Source organism: Miscanthus floridulus, chromosome 17 (assembly GCF_019320115.1).
Source record: "Miscanthus floridulus cultivar M001 chromosome 17, ASM1932011v1, whole genome shotgun sequence".
Taxonomy (NCBI): Eukaryota; Viridiplantae; Streptophyta; class Magnoliopsida; order Poales; family Poaceae; genus Miscanthus; species Miscanthus floridulus.
Genome location: NC_089596.1, coordinates 34,194,934 through 34,214,545, shown reverse-complemented (window position 1 = coordinate 34,214,545; position 19,612 = coordinate 34,194,934). Strand labels below are relative to the sequence as shown.

At 43.0% G+C, this 19,612-nt stretch overlaps 1 pseudogene; it reads left to right on the top strand.

Annotated features, from left to right (window-relative positions):
* The first annotated feature begins 1,228 nt into the window (after positions 1–1,228).
* On the top strand, positions 1,229–19,401 carry LOC136515528 (uncharacterized; annotated as a pseudogene).
* Positions 19,402–19,612: the final 211 nt, after the last annotated feature.

Below are 19,612 nucleotides of genomic sequence, written 5' to 3'. Positions count from 1 at the left end.
TAGTAGTAGTCTTCCGGTTGTCTTCTGAAGTTTTTGAAGATCCTTGTAGCATATGTGACTCGTTCACTTTATTCAGAAATGACATGCTGTAGCTGTAGTAGCAGTACATATAATTTAGTAGTAGTCTTCCGGGTGTCTTCTGAAGTTTTTGAAGATCCTTGTAGCATATGTGACTCATTCATACCCAGGCATGCTCCATCTTTTCTTACTTTATTCAGAAATGACATGCTGTAGCAGTAGTAGCAGTACATATAATTTAGTAGTAGTCTTCTAGGTGTCTTCTGAAGTTTTTGAAGATCCTTGTAGCATATGTGACTCATTCAGACCCAGCCTTTGGGATAATATGATGCATAAACGTAAACTGCTGTCAGGTTCTGCGTCGAGCAGGGGGCCGCACCACCACGCCTAGCAGCAGGGCCGCGCCGCGCAGGAGGGCCACGCCCAGCTGGGAGCCGCAGTCTCCAACCGTGTGGTGCCAGGCTTCATTTTCAGCAGTCGGTCACTCCGAGCGATGATTTTCTTCAGACTTTAGTCTCAGCAGTCTTAAAGATTCATTTTTGGTTTTGAATGAATTAGTTTTAGCTAAATGTCGTTAATCTTTTTGCTTTCTTGGACATTGCTTGGTGACGTGCAAGGGCAGCTTCTCCATTGGCCGAAACTCACTTTGCTAGTCTGCTTGTGCTGTGGTGTTGGTTGCTTGCTGTGGAAACATGCTGTGGACCAAGCCTTTAGCAATTTCAGGTCATAAGTCCAGAACTAAACTGCTGCGTTAGGATAGATGTGTGTGTATATATATATATATATATATATATATATATATATATATATATATATATATATATATATATATATATTCAATTCATGTGTTCTGTGATTTTATCTTGTTCAACAACCCTCATTGTATGGGCGCAGGTGTTGAGCGTGGTGTTGCTACTGCTGGACAACAGGTAGTTCTACTTGCACACCTTGAGAAGACGTTCGAACGATATTATGGCAGCAACTCTCCTTGTTTCCATCGGTAGGGTCCTACCTTTCGCTAGCTATTCATCTTTTTTTAGTATTGTCAAAGTATGCAACTATTTCAATGCTTGTGATGTTTTTTTATTTAATACTGTAAGCTGCTGGATCTCTTGCATAAAAGTTGATGATGGATAAAACATGGATTGATGATAATGCTAGGTAAAAGATAATAACTTCACAACTACTGAGAGTGCTATTTTTAGGTAAAATGGAATTTAACCTAAAATTTTCATATAGGCACACCAAGACATATTTGCAAGGGGTGAACAGTTTCTTAGCTTTTGCATTTAGGAATTCAGCGGTAGGCAGCAAGATATTATGTCCTTGTAGAAAGTGTGTAAACTCATTTTGGAAAGAGGCAAGTGAAGTTCATGAGCAATTGATATGTGATGGGTTTCTAAAAGGGTATAGAACATGGACCTTACATGGAGAAGGTAGCTCTTCAATGAATCATGTGAATCATGATGATGGGAATTATGATGATGCTGAGTTTATAGAGGATTCTAGTGAGGATGATGATATATATGATTTTCTTAGAGACTTAGCTGCTGGTTTGGATGATAGAGGAGATTTTGAGGACAACGGTTCTACTCTAGAGCCTTGTCCTGAACTAGTTGCCCTTGAGAAGTTGGTAGCAGAAAATAACAAGGAGTTGTACCCAAATTGCAAGAAATATACACAACTAAGGTTCCTAATTAGATTGCTCCATATCAAACTCCTTGGAGGATCTATTAATCTGCTTTTAGATCTACTTAATAATGCACTTCCTAAGGGTTCAGCACTACCTAGAACATTTCATGAAGCTAAGAAATTGGTGAAATCCATTGGAATTGGTTACAATAGTATTCATGCATGTGAAAATGATTGCATTCTCTATTGGAAGGGGAATGTGAATATGAATTCGTGTCCGAAATGTAAGGTTTCACGATGGAAATCAGAAAGGAAGAGTTTAGATGGGAAACGTGTTCATAAGGTTCCTAGGAAGGTTCTTCGTTACTTTCCTATAAAGAAACAACTCAAAAGGTTATTTCTGTCCTCAAAAACAGCAAGGCTAACAAGATGGCACGATGAAGATCGGAAAAAGGATGGTCTACTAAGGCATCCTGCAGATTCACCTCTATGGGAGGCCTTTGATAAAAAGCATCCACAGTTTGCTGCAGATAGCCGAAACATACATCTAGCATTCGCCACTGATGGTTTTAATCCATTTAGAACCATGAATGTTAGTTATAGTGTTTGGCCTGGTATTTGTATTCCCTTCAACTTTCCACCTTCAATGTGCATGAAGCAATCAAATTTCATCCTATCTTATCTGATTCCTGGTAGAAATGCTCCTGGTAGTGATATGGATCTCTATTGTCAGCCACTTATTTATAACTTGTTAGATATGTTTGAACATGGTGTTAGAACTTATGATGCTTCAAAAGGCGAGTACTTTCAGTTGCGGGCAGCAGTATTGTGGACTATTACTGATTTCCCTGGTCTAGGATATGTGTCCGGATCTATCACATCTGGTGAAGCTGCATGCCCAGATTGTCACTTCTTTACAGATTCACTTAGACTTGGTAATGGTATGAAGACTTACTATATGGGTCATAGAAGATTCTTGCATGAAAATCACCCATTTAGGTTTGATGCCAATAAATTTGGTGGTACAACTGAGGTTAGGCCAGCACCTAAACCACTTTCTGGAGAGGAAATTTTGGAGTGCACTAAGATCTTAGTAATAGTTTTGGCAAGGATCCATCTGGAAAGAAACCAACTAGGAAGAGACGTAAGGAAGAGGAGCCCTTAGTAATTTACAAAAGGAGATCTATTTGGTTCTTACTTCCATATTGGAAAGATTTGATGTTGCGTCATGTAACACCCCGGTGTTATGCCTGCATTTAGGCATTGCTAATCATACATATCGTGCATCATCAAGCATCCTATTCATACATGCGTAATCTTGCATATAACAACTGAAACATTACTTCGAAACATACGAAACATGTTTGTGAAAAGTAAATGATGCATACACTTATTAGAGTTGTTTTGCTCTGATTCTTGCTTGCTAGTTGAGTAGAAACTGTTGGTTATGCTTGAAAATCATCTAGAATTGTTTAGCACAATTTTTGGAGCAAGGTTTGTATTCAAATTAATTCAAAATTTTGCTTCCAAAGTAATTTCCCAAAATTAGGGTTTTGAGTTAAAATTTAACTTTGATTCTATAATTTAAAATCTAGATAGAATTGGACTTTGGTCATAAAAGCAAAGTTGTAGGGAATTAAATTCTAAGCAACTTTCATTTTTGGTACATTTTCAAAAGAGGTCATTTTCTTACTCAAAATAATGTTTGAAAGATGGCATTTAAAATTTTCTTGAAAATAAATTGAAAAATTCCATTTCTATTTTTCTGGGCCGCCGCCTCGCGTCTGGCCCACCAGCCGAAGCCGGCCCGGCCTGCCTCCGCGCCCGCCGCCCGCTCACTCGCCTCGCGCTTGGCCCAGCTACTGCTTCGCCGGCCCAGGCCCACGCCGCGCTTTCCCGCCCGCCGCGCCGCACCCGCCTTCACCGCCTGCCTGGCCGCCACGCGGCGCCCGTACACCGGCGGCGAGGGGCGGTGCCCGCTCCGACCGACAGAGCTCCGCCTTCAAGGCTGTCCGAGCGCGCGCTCCTCTCCCCGCACTCCTCGCTTTTGCCGCCTTGTCTCCCTGCCTCTTGCTCCGCAGCAGCAGCAGCGCACGCGCTCGCCACCGTCGCTGCCCCGCCGACGACGTGCTCCACCGCCAGCGCTTCATTCTTCGATTCATCTCGTCCGGAGCTCCGCCTCGCCTAGCTCCTTCGCTTGCGCTCACTCGCGGCTGCCGTCGTCAAGGTAAGGGCCGAGCTCGGCCGTCCCCCTTTCTCGCTGATGAGAGGCTGCCGTGGTCGCGTGGAACGCCACGACGCCGGGCCACCTCTAACCTTCCCGTAGGTGTGGCTCCGCGTGGGGAGCCCGCTGGTACCGCCTGCATCTTCGGAGGAGCTCGCCGCCGGTGAGCACCGGCCGGCGGAGCCTATCCCCTGCTTTGGGTCGCTGACCCGTGGGGCCGCGGGCCCAGCTACAGCGACCGAGGGAAAACCCCGGGTGCACAGCACCGGGTGCACCCAACGTTTGCATGCGCTGGTTTTTCGTTTTCAGGAAATGGGTTTTGAGAAATGGTTTCAAAATTTGATTCAAATGCTTAGTAAATGTATATATCAAGTTGTGTTGCTCCAAAACGTATGAAACAAATTTTGTTATGCTTCTTGTGACTAGATCTATCTGTTAAAAATATTGCATGTCAAATTTGTGATACTTTTCTGTGTAGCTTTATTTAAAGTGAATAAATGCTGATTTCTGAGAAAATGTCTAGTAAATGAAATATACCTCAGAAAAATATGATTCCAAGTTTGTTAATCTTATTATGTCATGTACTTCCTAGGAAAAATAGGTTTCATGCATGTGCTATGGGAAAATTTTGAGGTGTAGTTCAAGTCCCTTTAATGCCTGATTTTTGTTATTTTTGCTAGAAAGCAAACTTTGTATAAAACATGCATGTGGTAATTTTTGGACAGTCATTATATGCTATTAAAAACCTAGGAAAAATACTAATTTTGTTGTTTGACACTTTTCATAGTACAAAGTAATTTCATGCTCATTTTTATGCTATAGCTTGTCATTTTTGTGTAGGATAGTTTACTTATCCAAATGCCATGAAATTTTTATGGTAGTCTGTTTAGGGTAGTAGTATGCTACTGCAATTTTCTCAGATTTTTAGGAGCATCAAAAATATAGGTTGCTATTCCAACCTATTATTAATTAGGGTTTAAGCAAGTGTTGCTTTAAGTGTGATTAAGAAATTGGTAAAGCTTTGGTGTATCTTTGAAGCATTTCATAAGATAGGTTAACTTAACATATTAGTAGTAGAAGAGAATGCAGTAGATGACATGTGCTTATAGTGTAGTTTCTTGGATGATGTTGACTACCTTGTATTTCAACATATCCATCGCATTCATCTCCTTCGATGCACCGTTTGCATAATCCCTTATGCGCATTGCATCATACAGGATCGTAAACCGAGAACCCAGTCGTCATACCCGAGGAGCCCGAGGAGCAGCTCGAGGTGCAGCAGCAGGAAGTGCCAGAAGCCAACGAGGAGGACGTTGAGGAACTTCCGGAGTGCCCCGATCACCGTCCGAGCTCCTTCGAGAGAGGCAAGCCCCGGAGCATTTTTCTCTCGGTTTGCAATTATTTAATTAAATGCTTTACTTTAATTGATGCATTACGTTTAGGAGTTGTTTGCAACCGTTGCTGCATTATACCTTGTATACCTTTGTTATACTACATCCTTGTTACCCTGTTATCCGCAGTCGAGTCAATGCTTAGCTGGCTTAGACCGGTAGAAGTCGGGTGATTCCTGTCACCTGCGAGCTATAGGTGGTTACCTGGATCTGTTTGGATGGCTCTGAAGTCATGGTATAACTAAGTGTTAAATGAAGTTGAGACCGGGCGGAGACTTGCAGAGTTTTGGACTGTAGTGTTTCCGTCTGTGTCGATTAAGGACCGACCGTTGTTGGGCCTCGAGTCATGTTGAACGCATGCCTTACATTTAGCTGGACGGATAAAGTACCTTCCGACCGCGAAGCTGGGAGATTTTTCGGGCCGAGTAGATTGCCCGCAGCGCACTGTGCCGAAGCAGGTGTGGTAGGACACGGGGGCGGGATGATAAGACCAAAGTGCAGTCGGTCGGCCCCCGGGTACATGTGGTTCCTGGCAAACTCAAGATACTTGGAAAGTTGACTCGGTGATCAATATCTCACTTTAGCGGGTGAGTGAGATTTGTGTAAGGAATAAATCACCATCTGGTTAAGAATCGATTCGAATCGCCATCGCTCCTGGATAGTGAGCACTTGACTTGAGTGACTTCATCGTAGTAAATGTTATGGAACACTTGGACAGTTATAATGAATATGACAGTATGGAAGTTGCTTAATGATCATTGGTTATCATTATCTGCTTAATCACATGTTTACTCTAGTATAGGTGCAAATCTAGTTGACAGGTTAATAATAATTAATTTGGCAATAATGCTTTTAGAAAGGTTCTTGAAATGCTAAAAATGCTTCTTTTGCAAATGAGTCAGCTACCCTACTATAAAGCCCTTCATAATCCTTGGTGTCATTTATTTTCGGTTATGTCGGGTAAGTCTGGCTGAGTACCTTCTCGTACTTAGGGTTTTATTCCCACTTGTTGCAGATGGGCAGATGTACTACGGCTACTGTATCAACTGCCTATATCCTGCGATGGGTGATGCTTAGGACCATGGGCATGGTCGTTCCTTATGTCTCATCTGATGCTTTTGTTGGGAAATGATCATTCGCTGGCACTCTATTTAAACTCCGTGTGTGTGTGTAGTTTGAACAAATGACTTCCGCTATTTTCATTCGAACTGGTTTGTAATAACTATGTTGAAACTCTGATGTATTTGAGATCGCAAACTTTTATGTAATATGTGATGGTGACCGCTAAACTTATTACGATCATGGCTGGGACACGAGTTGGTTTGAAATCCTTCGTGATTTCACGGACTACCGGGTTATACGGGCTTAAGTTCATTCAATCGTCTGCTCTGGTGGATGATTTTCCTACTTAATTTCGTATAATTGGTCGGTTCTGTTACAGCTGGTATCAGAGCATGGTTTAGCGTGTTACTGTTCACAAGTGTATTTAAAACAAAAAGGCATTTGAAAAACGTAATTTTCAAAATCTAAAGTGTGCCAGTGATCATATCCTTTATGCCCAGTTAAGGACTTTAGGTGGCTTAATTAAATACTGACTGGGGTTCTTGCATCATATTTCTCTTTCGTCGCTCATACGGCGTGCTATTGTATGAGTGCCACTTGTTTGAGTGGTAATGAATGGATCATTTGCCTCTACGCCTCGGTAAGTGTGAGTTGTGAGAGCATGATCGGATACACCGCCGATCTAGGGTGAATGATTATATGATGCTGGAGTAATTACGTGTTCTATGCATGTTTTACAAAGGTATCTCCTGTATGGGTCTTCCGTCTATGGAGGCGATGCCGTCAATAGGACGATGGTTCGGGTAGTTACTACCGTTGTACACGTATCTGGGGATTCGTGTAGAGCGTGTAGATAAAACTTTACTGCTTTTATGCATTCATTGGGAATTGGGCTGAAATGAATTTTCTGCAGGTACATAACAACGCTATCGTGTAGAACGTATTAGCTACGTATTGAGAGATCGTTGTATGCCACCGAATTAGTCGTTAGAAATTATTTATTTCCTAAGTTTGTGAGAACGTACGACCCGTACATACATCATGTTACTTGTGCATCTCATTCATCTCATGCATACCTCCCCTTATAAATTGATTATCTCATTTTGATAAAAGTGTATCACCTAAAATATGTTTCCCCGAAGTAATAAGAGAACTTTTGCTACAGATGGCCCGCACGAAGCAGACCGCCCATAAGTCCACCGGAGGAAGAGCACCCCGACGTCCGTTGGCCCTGAGGGAGCACCGCACCACGGACACCTTCTTGAGCGAGTTTGGCATGCCGACTTTGCTTTGGAGAGTGCTCCATGATGTGGGGTACCCAGAGGGTCAAGAGCCGGTGTACTCTTGGAATGAGAGCCAGTTGGCAGATGATGGACTTGCAGTGGTGGAGATCACGGTTCCTGCTCTCGGTGATGCTCCAGATTGGGATGGTTGGCATTTGGAGTTTGAGGGTCGCACTCCAGCTGAGGGTGCAGAGGGAGCAGCCTTCCGTGTCATCAGGGACATTATGAGCAGATTTCCCAGTGAGCTTGCTGCAGCTCTAGCTGGTACTTTTCCTAGGGATGATCCTCGCGATGCCATTTGGGTTCAGCCTCAAGGAAGTGCATTAGTCAGAGGTCCAGCTGAAGGACAGGCTAGTGACAACCAGGCAATGAGTGCTATGTTCGCCGCCATCAGAGCATATGAGGGTCTCGAGAGTACCTACTGGACTTTGACTGGCTTGCGTAGTGAGGATAAGCTCAAAGGGAAGAAGCAGAAGAAGAGACAGGCACGAGCCATAGCTAGCTTGCAGGAGCAGTTGGCTGATATGAACTTACAGCGAGATCAGGCGGTTGAGAGAGGTGATAGAGCTATGCAGCGAGTGCATACGTTGACTCAAGCCAACAACAATGCAAACCGCATGATTGGACAGTTGGTTCAGGAAAGGAATGAAGCCTGGAACACAAGAAACCTTCTGTTGCAGAGAGTCGATGAGTTAGAGGAATACAACAGCAACCTGCACGAGGAGTTTCACGCGCTCTACAATGGGGTTGGCCCATATGCTCCACCGAATGCCGCTGGCATGGACATCGACGACGACGACCAGGATGAGCCTGTAGTTTCACCGGGAGGCGATGGTGACGTCTCCGATCCCGACGATGGCCCCGAGGAGTAGGCTAGTTGCTTTGCACTAGTATCTAGGTCCTGTCGCGATGACCTTTCTTTTGTTGGCATGTAATCCATCGTATGTTGTTTTGAACGTATGAGACTCGGCATGTGGTTGGAACTTGATTCTCGAATGCGATATCTGAACGCATAAAAAGTCCAGTGTATGTATGCTGGCAATGTGATTGTATGGACGCGATGTTTGCCGTTTAAGTAATTCGATTAAGTGCTGTTGTTTTAATTGGGATGCGATTGTTGTGCCTCTGTTTTATTGTATGAATCTATTCTCTCCGGTAAATTCAGTACGGCATAATTTTTCCTTCACTCGCAATTATTACAGCTTCACTCAATCATTACTTGTTGCTGAAATATGCAGATGACAAACACTCGTCGAACCACGTATGAGGCCGCTGAGCCCGGTGCTAACGGTGCGGGGACTGGTGGTGGTGGTGAAAACCACGGCAACAACAATGAACCTCCCCATGAGCCGCATTTGCCACCTCCTCCCCCATTTACCCCCGAGATGTTTCTCGCACAGCTGCTCGGGAGTCAGCGCAACACGGAACAATCCCAGAAGAACATGGAGGATTTTCTGCGCACCATCACCAACAACGTTCAACGTGGTAACAATCAAGGTGGTGGCATGGGAGTAAACCAATATAGCAGTTTCAAGGATTTCATGGACACCAGGCCACCAGTATTCAAGGAAGCAACAGAGCCACTCGACGCTGAGGAATGGATCAACACAATGGAAGATAAATTCCGTGTGTTGAGGATGACTGAGGTTCTGAAAACGGAGTATGCTGCACTTCAATTGCAGGGACCGGCGGGAATGTGGTGGAAGCACCATCGCACCACCTTCCCTCCAAATGCTCAGATTTCTTGGAGAGAGTTTGCTGAGGCCTTCCGTGGAGTCTATATTCCACCCGGGCTGACAGAGATGAAGTTGGGAGAGTTTCTGGCATTGAACCAGGGCACCAAGACCGTGACACAATACCTGCATGCTTTCAACAACTTATGTCGCTATGCTCCCGACATGGTTGACACAGATGCTAAGAGAATAGCCAGCTTTAAGAGGGGTCTCAATCCAAAAATGATGAAGCATGTTGGTACCAACAACCGCGTTAGATTCAATGACTTCATCAGCGACTGTCTGAAGCAGGAGAAGAATAACAACGCCAGCACCGCAGCCAAGACACGCAAGAGAGCCTTGAAGGAGGGCCATCTCAAGCTAGAGCACCTATGGGAGGTCGTCCCCCATATCGCCCATCGGCACCTGGTGCTAGATTCAGGCCACCTCAGCCAAGAAGCCAGAATTTCCGTGGACCTCAAAAGCCATACAAGATGGCAGTACAGCCCAACAAAGCAGCCGCAACTGCGGTGCAAGGTAGTTCCAAGGGAGCTGTGGGATCTGCCGGGACAGTAAGAGGACCCTGCTATAACTGTGATCAACCCGGTCATTTCTCAAGGTTTTGTCCGTACCCGCCCAAGAAGAAGCAGTAGACTTATAATGCTAGAGTGCATAGTACAACAGTGGATGAAATTCCAGAGGGAGAGCCCGTCACTGCTGGTAAGTTTCTTGTCAACGAAAACCCTATAGTTGTTCTATTTGATTCTGGATCATCGCATTCTTTTATGAGTCAAGCATTTGCACAGAAACATGGACAACTATGCACGGAATTGGGTTATGGGTACCGTATAAGTTCAGCAGGGGCTGATGTTTTGACAAACCAGATGGTTCGAGGGGCAACCCTTGAATTAGGTAGTAGAAAGTTCCGAGTGAACTTGATAGTTATGCCTGGATTAGTCTTGGATGTTATTATAGGGATGAATTGGATGAAGGATTGGGGAGCAGTCATAGATACTAGAAGCCGAGTACTTACCCTTAAGGATCCCCTGGGTGAGGGTACTTTCCAAGTACCATTACCTCGAAGAACAGACCTTATAAGTGTTACATGCGCTACAGCAGTCATTCCTATTCATCAGATTCCGGTAGTGTGTGAATTTCCGGATGTATTCCCGGATGAGCTACCTGGTCTTCCGCCAGATAGGGAGATTGAGTTTGGAATTGAGTTAGTCCCTGGAACAGCTCCGATTTCAAGGAGACCATATCGGATGCCTCCAGATGAGTTAGCTGAGCTGAAGAAGCAATTAGAAGATTTAACAAAAAAGGGGTTTATTCGGCCAAGCAAGTCTGAATGGGGATGTCCCGCTTTGTTTGTGAAGAAGAAGAAAGAGGGCACGTTGAGAATGTGCGTAGATTATAGGCCACTCAACGCTGTAACCGTCAAGAATAAATATCCCTTGCCACATATTGATGTTCTGTTTGACCAATTATCCAAGGCCAAGGTGTTCTCAAAAATAGATTTGAGATCCGGTTATCATCAGATCAAGATAAGGCCACAGGATATACCAAAAACTGCATTTTCCACCAGATATGGGTTGTATGAGTATCTTGTCATGTCTTTTGGCTTCACAAATGCTCCTGCATATTTTATGTTCTTGATGAATACAGTTTTCATGCCAGAATTGGATAAGTTTGTGGTAGTATTCATCGATGACATTCTGGTGTACTCCGAGAATGAGAAAGATCACGAAGAGCATCTGAGAACTGTCTTGACCAGACTTAGAGATCATCAATTGTATGCTAAGTTTAGCAAATGCGAATTCTGGTTGAAGGAAGTTCCTTTCCTTGGTCATATTCTATCAGAGAATGGAGTTTCAGTCGATCCAAGTAAGGTGCAAGAAGTTATGAATTGGAAAGCACCGACCACAGTTCCTGAGATTAGAAGTTTCTTAGGACTAGCGGGTTATTATCGTCGCTTTATACCAGATTTCTCCAAGATCGCCAAACCGATGACAAGCCTCCTTCAGAAGGATCATAAGTTTGTGTGGACAGAAGAGTGTGAAGTAGCTTTCCACACTTTGCGGAAACTGTTGACCACTGCTCCTGTTCTAGCACAACCAGATATTAAGAAACCATTTGATGTGTTTTGCGACGCATCGAAGACTGGATTGGGTTGTGTTCTTATGCAAGAAAGGAGAGTCATAGCTTATGCATCACGTCAATTGAGAAAGCACGAGGTTAACTACCCAACACATGATCTTGAACTTGCTGCAGTTGTGCACGCCCTAAAAATTTGGAGACATTACCTACTTGGTAATGTGTGCAATATTTTCACGGATCACAAGAGTCTTAAGTATATCTTTACCCAACCAGAGCTAAACATGAGACAGCGTAGATGGTTGGAATTGATCAAGGATTACAACTTGAATGTGCAATATCATCCTGGTAAAGCCAATGTAGTGGCAGATGCTTTGAGCAGAAAGTCACATCACTTGAATGTGCAGCCATTACTTGAAGATGGGTTCGATCTAATGCATCCTGCTGTGTTACATAGTATTCAGATTAGTTGCTCTTTGGAGAGTAAGATAATAGGAGGCCAGAAAACTGACAAGGGGATATTCCACATCAAAGAGAAAATAAAAGAAAAGCCGTCTCAACACTTTAAAGTGGATGAACAGGGCGTGTTGTGGTTTAACAACCGTCTTGTGGTTCCCAAGGATCGAGATCTTAGGAATAAACTCATGGATGAAGCTCACCTTTCTAAGTTATCTATCCATCCTGGAAGTAGTAAGATGTATCAAGAACTAAGATCTCGATATTGGTGGACCAAAATGAAGAAAGAAATTACAGCCTATGTTGCCAGATGTGACACATGTTGTCGAGTGAAAGCAATTCACATGAAACCTGTCGGTATGTTGCAACCCTTATCAGTCCCTAGTTGGAAGTGGGACGATATCAGTATGGATTTTATCACAGGTTTGCCCACTACTCAAAAAGGACATGATTCGATTTGGGTAATTGTGGACCGTCTTACCAAGACCGCTCATTTCCTACCTGTCAAAACCACTTATCGACCACCTCAATATGCCGAAAAGTATGTCGCAGAAATTGTAAGGTTGCATGGTATACCCAAGACCATAATATCTGATAGAGGCTCACAGTTCACGGCTCATTTTTGGGAACATTTACACAAAGGCTTAGGAACTAGTTTGATTCGCAGTACCGCTTATCATCCTCAGACAGATGGTCAGACTGAACGAGTAAATGCTGTTTTGGAGGATATGTTGAGAGCCTGTGTATTGTCTTCCAAGGGATCATGGGAGTCATGGTTACCGTTAGCTAAGTTTTCTTATAATAATAGCTATCAAGAAAGCATCAAGATGGCCCCATTCGAAGCTTTATATGGCAAAAAATGTAGAACACCATTGAATTGGATCGAGCCTGGTGATAGAAGGTATTATGGCATTGATTTTGTAGAAGAAGCCGAGAAGAAAGTTCATATTATTCAGCAGAATATGAAAGCTGCCCAATCACATCAGAAAAGCTATGCAGACAAAAGAAGGAGACCCCTTGTGTTTGAAGTTGGTGACTATGTTTATCTGAAAGTCACGCCAATGAAGAAGAAAAGGTTTGGAATCCGAAGAAAGCTTGCTGCGAGATTCGTAGGACCATACAAGATCTTGGAACAAAGAGGTCCAGTAGCCTACAAGTTAGAGTTACCTGAGACAATGAGTACAGTTTTCCCAGTTTTCCATGTATCACATCTCAAGAAATGCTTGCGTGTTCCGGAGGAAAGAATAGAACCTCGAGGTATTCAACTCAAATCAGATTTGGTGTATCGTGAGCAACCAGTCCGGGTGTTAGACACTAAGGAACGTGCTACTCGGAATAGTGTGGTGAAAACATACAAGATACAGTGGGATCACCATGATGAGGGAGATGCAACTTGGGAAACAGGAGAGTATCTACAAAAAGCTTATGAAGAATTTTATAACAAATGGTTCGTAACACAAATCTCGGGACGAGATTTTTATAAGGGGGGAGGGCTATAACACCCCGGTGTTATGCCTGCATTTAGGCATTGCTAATCATACATATCGTGCATCATCAAGCATCCTATTCATACATGCGTAATCTTGCATATAACAACTGAAACATTACTTCGAAACATACGAAACATGTTTGTGAAAAGTAAATGATGCATACACTTATTAGAGTTGTTTTACTCTGATTCTTGCTTGCTAGTTGTGTAGAAACTGTTGGTTATGCTTGAAAATCATCTAGAATTGTTTAGCACAATTTTTGGAGCAAGGTTTGTATTCAAATTAATTCAAAATTTTGCTTCCAAAGTAATTTCCCAAAATTAGGGTTTTGAGTTAAAATTTAACTTTGATTCTATAATTTAAAATCTAGATAGAATTGGACTTTGGTCATAAAAGCAAAGTTGTAGGGAATTAAATTCTAAGCAACTTTCATTTTTGGTACATTTTCAAAAGAGGTCATTTTCTTGCTCAAAATAATGTTTGAAAGATGGCATTTAAAAATTTCTTGAAAATAAATTGAAAAATTCCATTTCTATTTTTCTGGGCCGCCGCCTCGCGTCTGGCCCACCAGCCGAAGCCGGCCCGGCCTGCCTCCGCGCCCGCCGCCCGCTCACTCGCCTCGCGCTTGGCCCAGCTACTGCTTCGCCGGCCCAGGCCCACGCCGCGCTTTCCCGCCCGCCGCGCCGCACCCGCCTTCACCGCCTGCCTGGCCGCCACGCGGCGCCCGTACACCGGCGGCGAGGGGCGGTGCCCGCTCCGACCGGCAGAGCTCCGCCTTCAAGGCTGTCCGAGCGCACGCTCCTCTCCCCGCACTCCTCGCTTTTGCCGCCTTGTCTCCCTGCCTCTTGCTCCGCAGCAGCAGCAGCGCACGCGCTCGCCACCGTCGTTGCCCCGCCGACGACGTGCTCCACCGCCAGCGCTTCATTCTTCGATTCATCTCGTCCGGAGCTCTGCCTCGCCTAGCTCCTTCGCTTGCGCTCACTCGCGGCTGCCGTCGTCAAGGTAAGGGCCGAGCTCGGCCGTCCCCCTTTCTCGCCGACGAGCGGCTGCCGTGGTCACGTGGAACGCCACGACGCCGGGCCACCTCTAACCTTCCCGTAGGTGCGGCTCCGCGTGGGGAGCCCGCTGGTACCGCCTGCATCTTCGGAGGAGCTCGCCGCCGGTGAGCACCGGCCGGCGGAGCCTATCCCCTGCTTCGGGTCGCTGACCCATGGGGCCGCAGGGCCCAGCTGCAGCGACCGAGGGAAAACCCCGGGTGCACAGCACCGGGTGCACCCAACGTTTGCATGCGCTGGTTTTTCGTTTTTAGGAAATGGGTTTTGAGAAATGGTTTCAAAATTTGATTCAAATGCTTAGTAAATGTATATATCAAGTTGTGTTGCTCCAAAACGTATGAAACAAATTTTGTTATGCTTCTTGTGACTAGATCTATCTGTTAAAAATATTGCATGTCAAATTTGTGATACTTTTCTGTGTAGCTTTATTTAAAGTGAATAAATGCTGATTTCTGAGAAAATGTCTAGTAAATGAAATATACCTCAGAAAAATATGATTCCAAGTTTGTTAATCTTATTATGTCATGTACTTCCTAGGAAAAATAGGTTTCATGCATGTGCTATGGGAAAATTTTGAGGTGTAGTTCAAGTCCCTTTAATGCCTGATTTTTGTTATTTTTGCTAGAAAGCAAACTTTGTATAAAACATGCATGTGGTAATTTTTGGACAGTCATTATATGCTATTAAAAACCTAGGAAAAATACTAATTTTGTTGTTTGACACTTTTCATAGTACAAAGTAATTTCATGCTCATTTTTATGCTATAGCTTGTCATTTTTGTGTAGGATAGTTTACTTATCCAAATGCCATGAAATTTTTATGGTAGTCTGTTTAGGGTAGTAGTATGCTACTGCAATTTTCTCAGATTTTTAGGAGCATCAGAAATATAGGTTGCTATTCCAACCTATTATTAATTAGGGTTTAAGCAAGTGTTGCTTTAAGTGTGATTAAGAAATTAGTAAAGCTTTGGTGTATCTTTGAAGCATTTCATAAGATAGGTTAACTTAACATATTAGTAGTAGAAGAGAATGCAGTAGATGACATGTGCTTATAGTGTAGTTTCTTGGATGATGTTGACTACCTTGTATTTCAACATATCCATCGCATTCATCTCCTTCGATGCACCGTTTGCATAATCCCTTATGCGCATTGCATCATACAGGATCGCAAACCGAGAACCCAGTCGTCATACCCGAGGAGCCCGAGGAGCAGCTCGAGGTGCAGCAGCAGGAAGTGCCAGAAGCCGACGAGGAGGACGTTGAGGAACTTCCGGAGTGCCCCGATCACCGTCCGAGCTCCTTCGAGAGAGGCAAGCCCCGGAGCATTTTTCTCCCGGTTTGCAATTATTTAATTAAATGCTTTACTTTAATTGATGCATTACGTTCAGGAGTTGTTTGCAACCGTTGCTGCATTATACCTTGTATACCTTTGTTATACTACATCCTTGTTACCCTGTTATCCGCAGTCGAGTCAATGCTTAGCTGGCTTAGACCGGTAGAAGTCGGGTGATTCCTGTCACCTGCGAGCTATAGGTGGTTACCTGGATCTGTTTGGATGGCTCTGAAGTCATGGTATAACTAAGTGTTAAATGAAGTTGAGACCGGGCGGAGACTTGCAGAGTTTTGGACTATAGTGTTTCCGTCTGTGTCGATTAAGGACCGACCGTTGTTGGGCCTCGAGTCATGTTGAACGCATGCCTTACATTTAGCTGGCCAGATAAAGTACCTTCCGACCGCAAAGCTGGGAGATTTTTCGGGCCGAGTAGATTGCCCGCAGCGCACTGTGCCAAAGCAGGTGTGGTAGGACACGGGGGCGGGATGATAAGACCAAAGTGCAGTCGGTCGGCCCCCGGGTACATGTGGTTCCTGGCAAACTCGAGATACCTGGAAAGTTGACTCGGTGATCAATATCGCACTTTAGCGGGTGAGTGAGATTTGTGTAAGGAATAAATCACCAGCTGGTTAGGAATCGATTCGAATCGCCATCGCTCCTGGATAGTGAGCACTTGACTTGAGTGACTTCATCGTAGTAAATGTTATGGAACACTTGGACAGTTATAATGAATATGACAGTATGGAAGTTGCTTAATGATCATTGGTTATCATTATCTGCTTAATCACATGTTTACTCTAGTATAGGTGCAAATCTAGTTGACAGGTTAATAATAATTAATTTGGCAATAATGCTTTTAGAAAGGTTCTTGAAATGCTAAAAATGCTTCTTTTGCAAATGAGTCAGCTACCCTACTATAAAGCCCTTCATAATCCTTGGTGTCATTTATTTTCGGTTATGTCGGGTAAGTCTGGCTGAGTACCTTCTCGTACTTAGGGTTTTATTCCCACTTGTTGCAGATGGGCAGATGTACTACGGCTACTGTATCAACTGCCTATATCCTGCGATGGGTGATGCTTAGGACCATGGGCATGGTCGTTCCTTATGTCTCATCTGATGCTTTTGTTGGGAAATGATCATTCGCTGGCACTCTATTTAAACTCCGTGTGTGTGTGTAGTTTGAACAAATGACTTCCGCTATTTTCATTCGAACTAGTTTGTAATAACTATGTTGAAACTCTGATGTATTTGAGATCGCGAACTTTTATGTAATATGTGATGGTGACCGCTAAACTTATTATGATCATGGCTGGGACACGAGTTGGTTTGAAATCCTTCGTGATTTCACGGACTACCGGGTTATACGGGCTTAAGTTCGTTCAATCGTCTGCTCTGGTGGATGATTTTCTTACTTAATTTCGTATAATTGGTCGGTTCTGTTACACGTCATAATTTTGATTTCATGCACATAGGAAAAAATGTGAGTGAAAGCTTACTTAATACATTCATGGGCACAGATGGGAAGTCTAAGGATAATCTAAATTCTCGCCTCGACCTTCAAGCTCTAGGTATTAGAATTGATCTTCACCCTGTTGACGTGGATGACCAAATGTATTTACCAGCCGCACCATACTCAATGAGTTCGGATGAGAAAAAAATTATTTTGTCAAATACTAAAAGGGGTCAAGTTTCCTGATGGTAATGCATCTGATATACGACATAATATACATGTTAATGAGAAAAAGATATTTGGACTAAAGAGTCATGAGAGCCATATTATTCTACAACACTTGCTGCCACTTGCTATGAGAAGGATATTACCTGAAATGGTCAGTGCTGCAGTCATTCGTATAAGTATTTTTTTCAAAAAACTTAGCTCACCTATCATTCGAATAAGTGATATGGAAAGTCTAGAGGCTGATATAGCTGAAACCTTGAGCCTTCTTGAGACTATATTTCTTCCTTCCTTTTTCGATATTATGGTACACTTGATGGTACATCTTCCTGCCCAAGCAAGAATAGCTGGTCCAGTTCATTTTCGCAGCATGTGGCCTGTAGAGAGGTAATCTTTTTAGACATCTAAATATTGTAACATAGTTGAAGGTTTAAGTACCTACTATTTTTATAACATTGTCAATGTGCCTTTTGTTTTTATATAGATATCTAATGCGATTAAAGGGTTCTGTTCATACAAAAAGTCACCCTGAGGGATCAATTATGGAGTGGTCTATGTTTACTGAGTGCCTTACACTTTGTTCTCGCTATCTACATGGTGCAAATCAATTGAACCATCAAATTATAAATCATGAAGATTGTAGCACAACTCCTTTCTTCCGTAACATTGGTCGAGGATTGGCTAGAAAGTGTGTAGTGAGTATAGATCACAAGACATGGCTACAAGCTCATAGATATGTTCTATTCAACTATGCTGATATAGGACCTTACTTGGAGTAAGACATCTCAATTATTTAACATTTCATTTGATCAATTTCCATCGCCTGCTCAACTGATAAAATAACACATTCACAGTAAGCATGCTCAATATCTATCCTCAATTGGTGTTCAAAATAAACGAGACATCAACCGCATGCATCATTCATCCTTTCATGAGTGGTTCAGGTTGCATGTAAGGAAGAAGAAATCTCAGTAAATGTAATTTTACATGGATTTCACATTTAGGTTAATAGCAGGTTTTCATGAATACAGGTGGAAGAAATGGGTGAGGAAGCAACAGATGAGATTAAAATTTTGGCAAAGGGGCCAACAATGACTGCACATAAGTATAGTAGCTTTAACATTAATGGATTTAATTTTCACACAAGATCCTATGATGAGGGTAGAGTTGTTCAAAATAGTGGGGTTGCTGTAGTTGCAGAGTCAACAAGTTTTGAGAGGGGCAATAATGATAACACTATAATAGGAAAAAAGGTCTATTATGGTATTCTAAAGGAAACTCTTGAACTAAATTATCATAAAAAAGGAAATATGGTGCTATTCATGTGTGATTGGGTTGATAACAGGGTGCAGGATAAATGGGTACAAACTGATCAATTTGGGATCACAAGTGTCAACTTTAAGCATTTATTCAATACAGGTGAAAAGATATCAGATGAGCCTTTCATTTTAGCCTCACAAGCACTTCAAGTTTACTATGTTCCTGATCAAGTCGGCGATAGTAACTGGGCTGCTGCTGTTCAGTCAAAACCTATTGATGTGTATGACTTGGATAATTTGGATAATGAACACATTGCTGGTGATAATGGATTGATTATGTCATTTCCTGATCTAAATGACAATGTGATTGTGGATATTATTAATGGGGTTGTCCCTTCTGTTAGAAGGGACATAGATGGTATAATTGTTGACAAAAAATCTAAAAAGGGGTCCAAAAAGTAAGTCTTGTTTAAATAATGTGGTGATTTATTTGACCGTAAAAGGTTGCTGATTTGTTTTTCATTTTTCAGGAGAAAAAATGGCAAGCGCTAGAAGAAATAATGATGATGCTAGAAATAATGATGATGCTCCCCTCACCGAGATGGAACTGGAAAGGAATGCAAACATTGCAAGAAACAAAGAGATGCTAGCGAGCATGATCCCTCCCAGGCCAGAAGTGCAGCATGGTCAAGCTAAGAAAAGAACAAAGGTTCTATAGAAAGATTGTTACTAGTGTTTGAATATTAAATGACAAGTACTTATGCTATCATGTTACTTGTAGAGAACTCATCACACAAGTGCTGCAGCAACTGAACACCATAATTTGCGCCCAAGGCCAGAAAGAAATTATGTTGAGAGTGCAATAGATGAGCGGATTGATGAAGATCTAGATTGTGAATCAATTGGAGACTTTTTATGTGACAACGAAG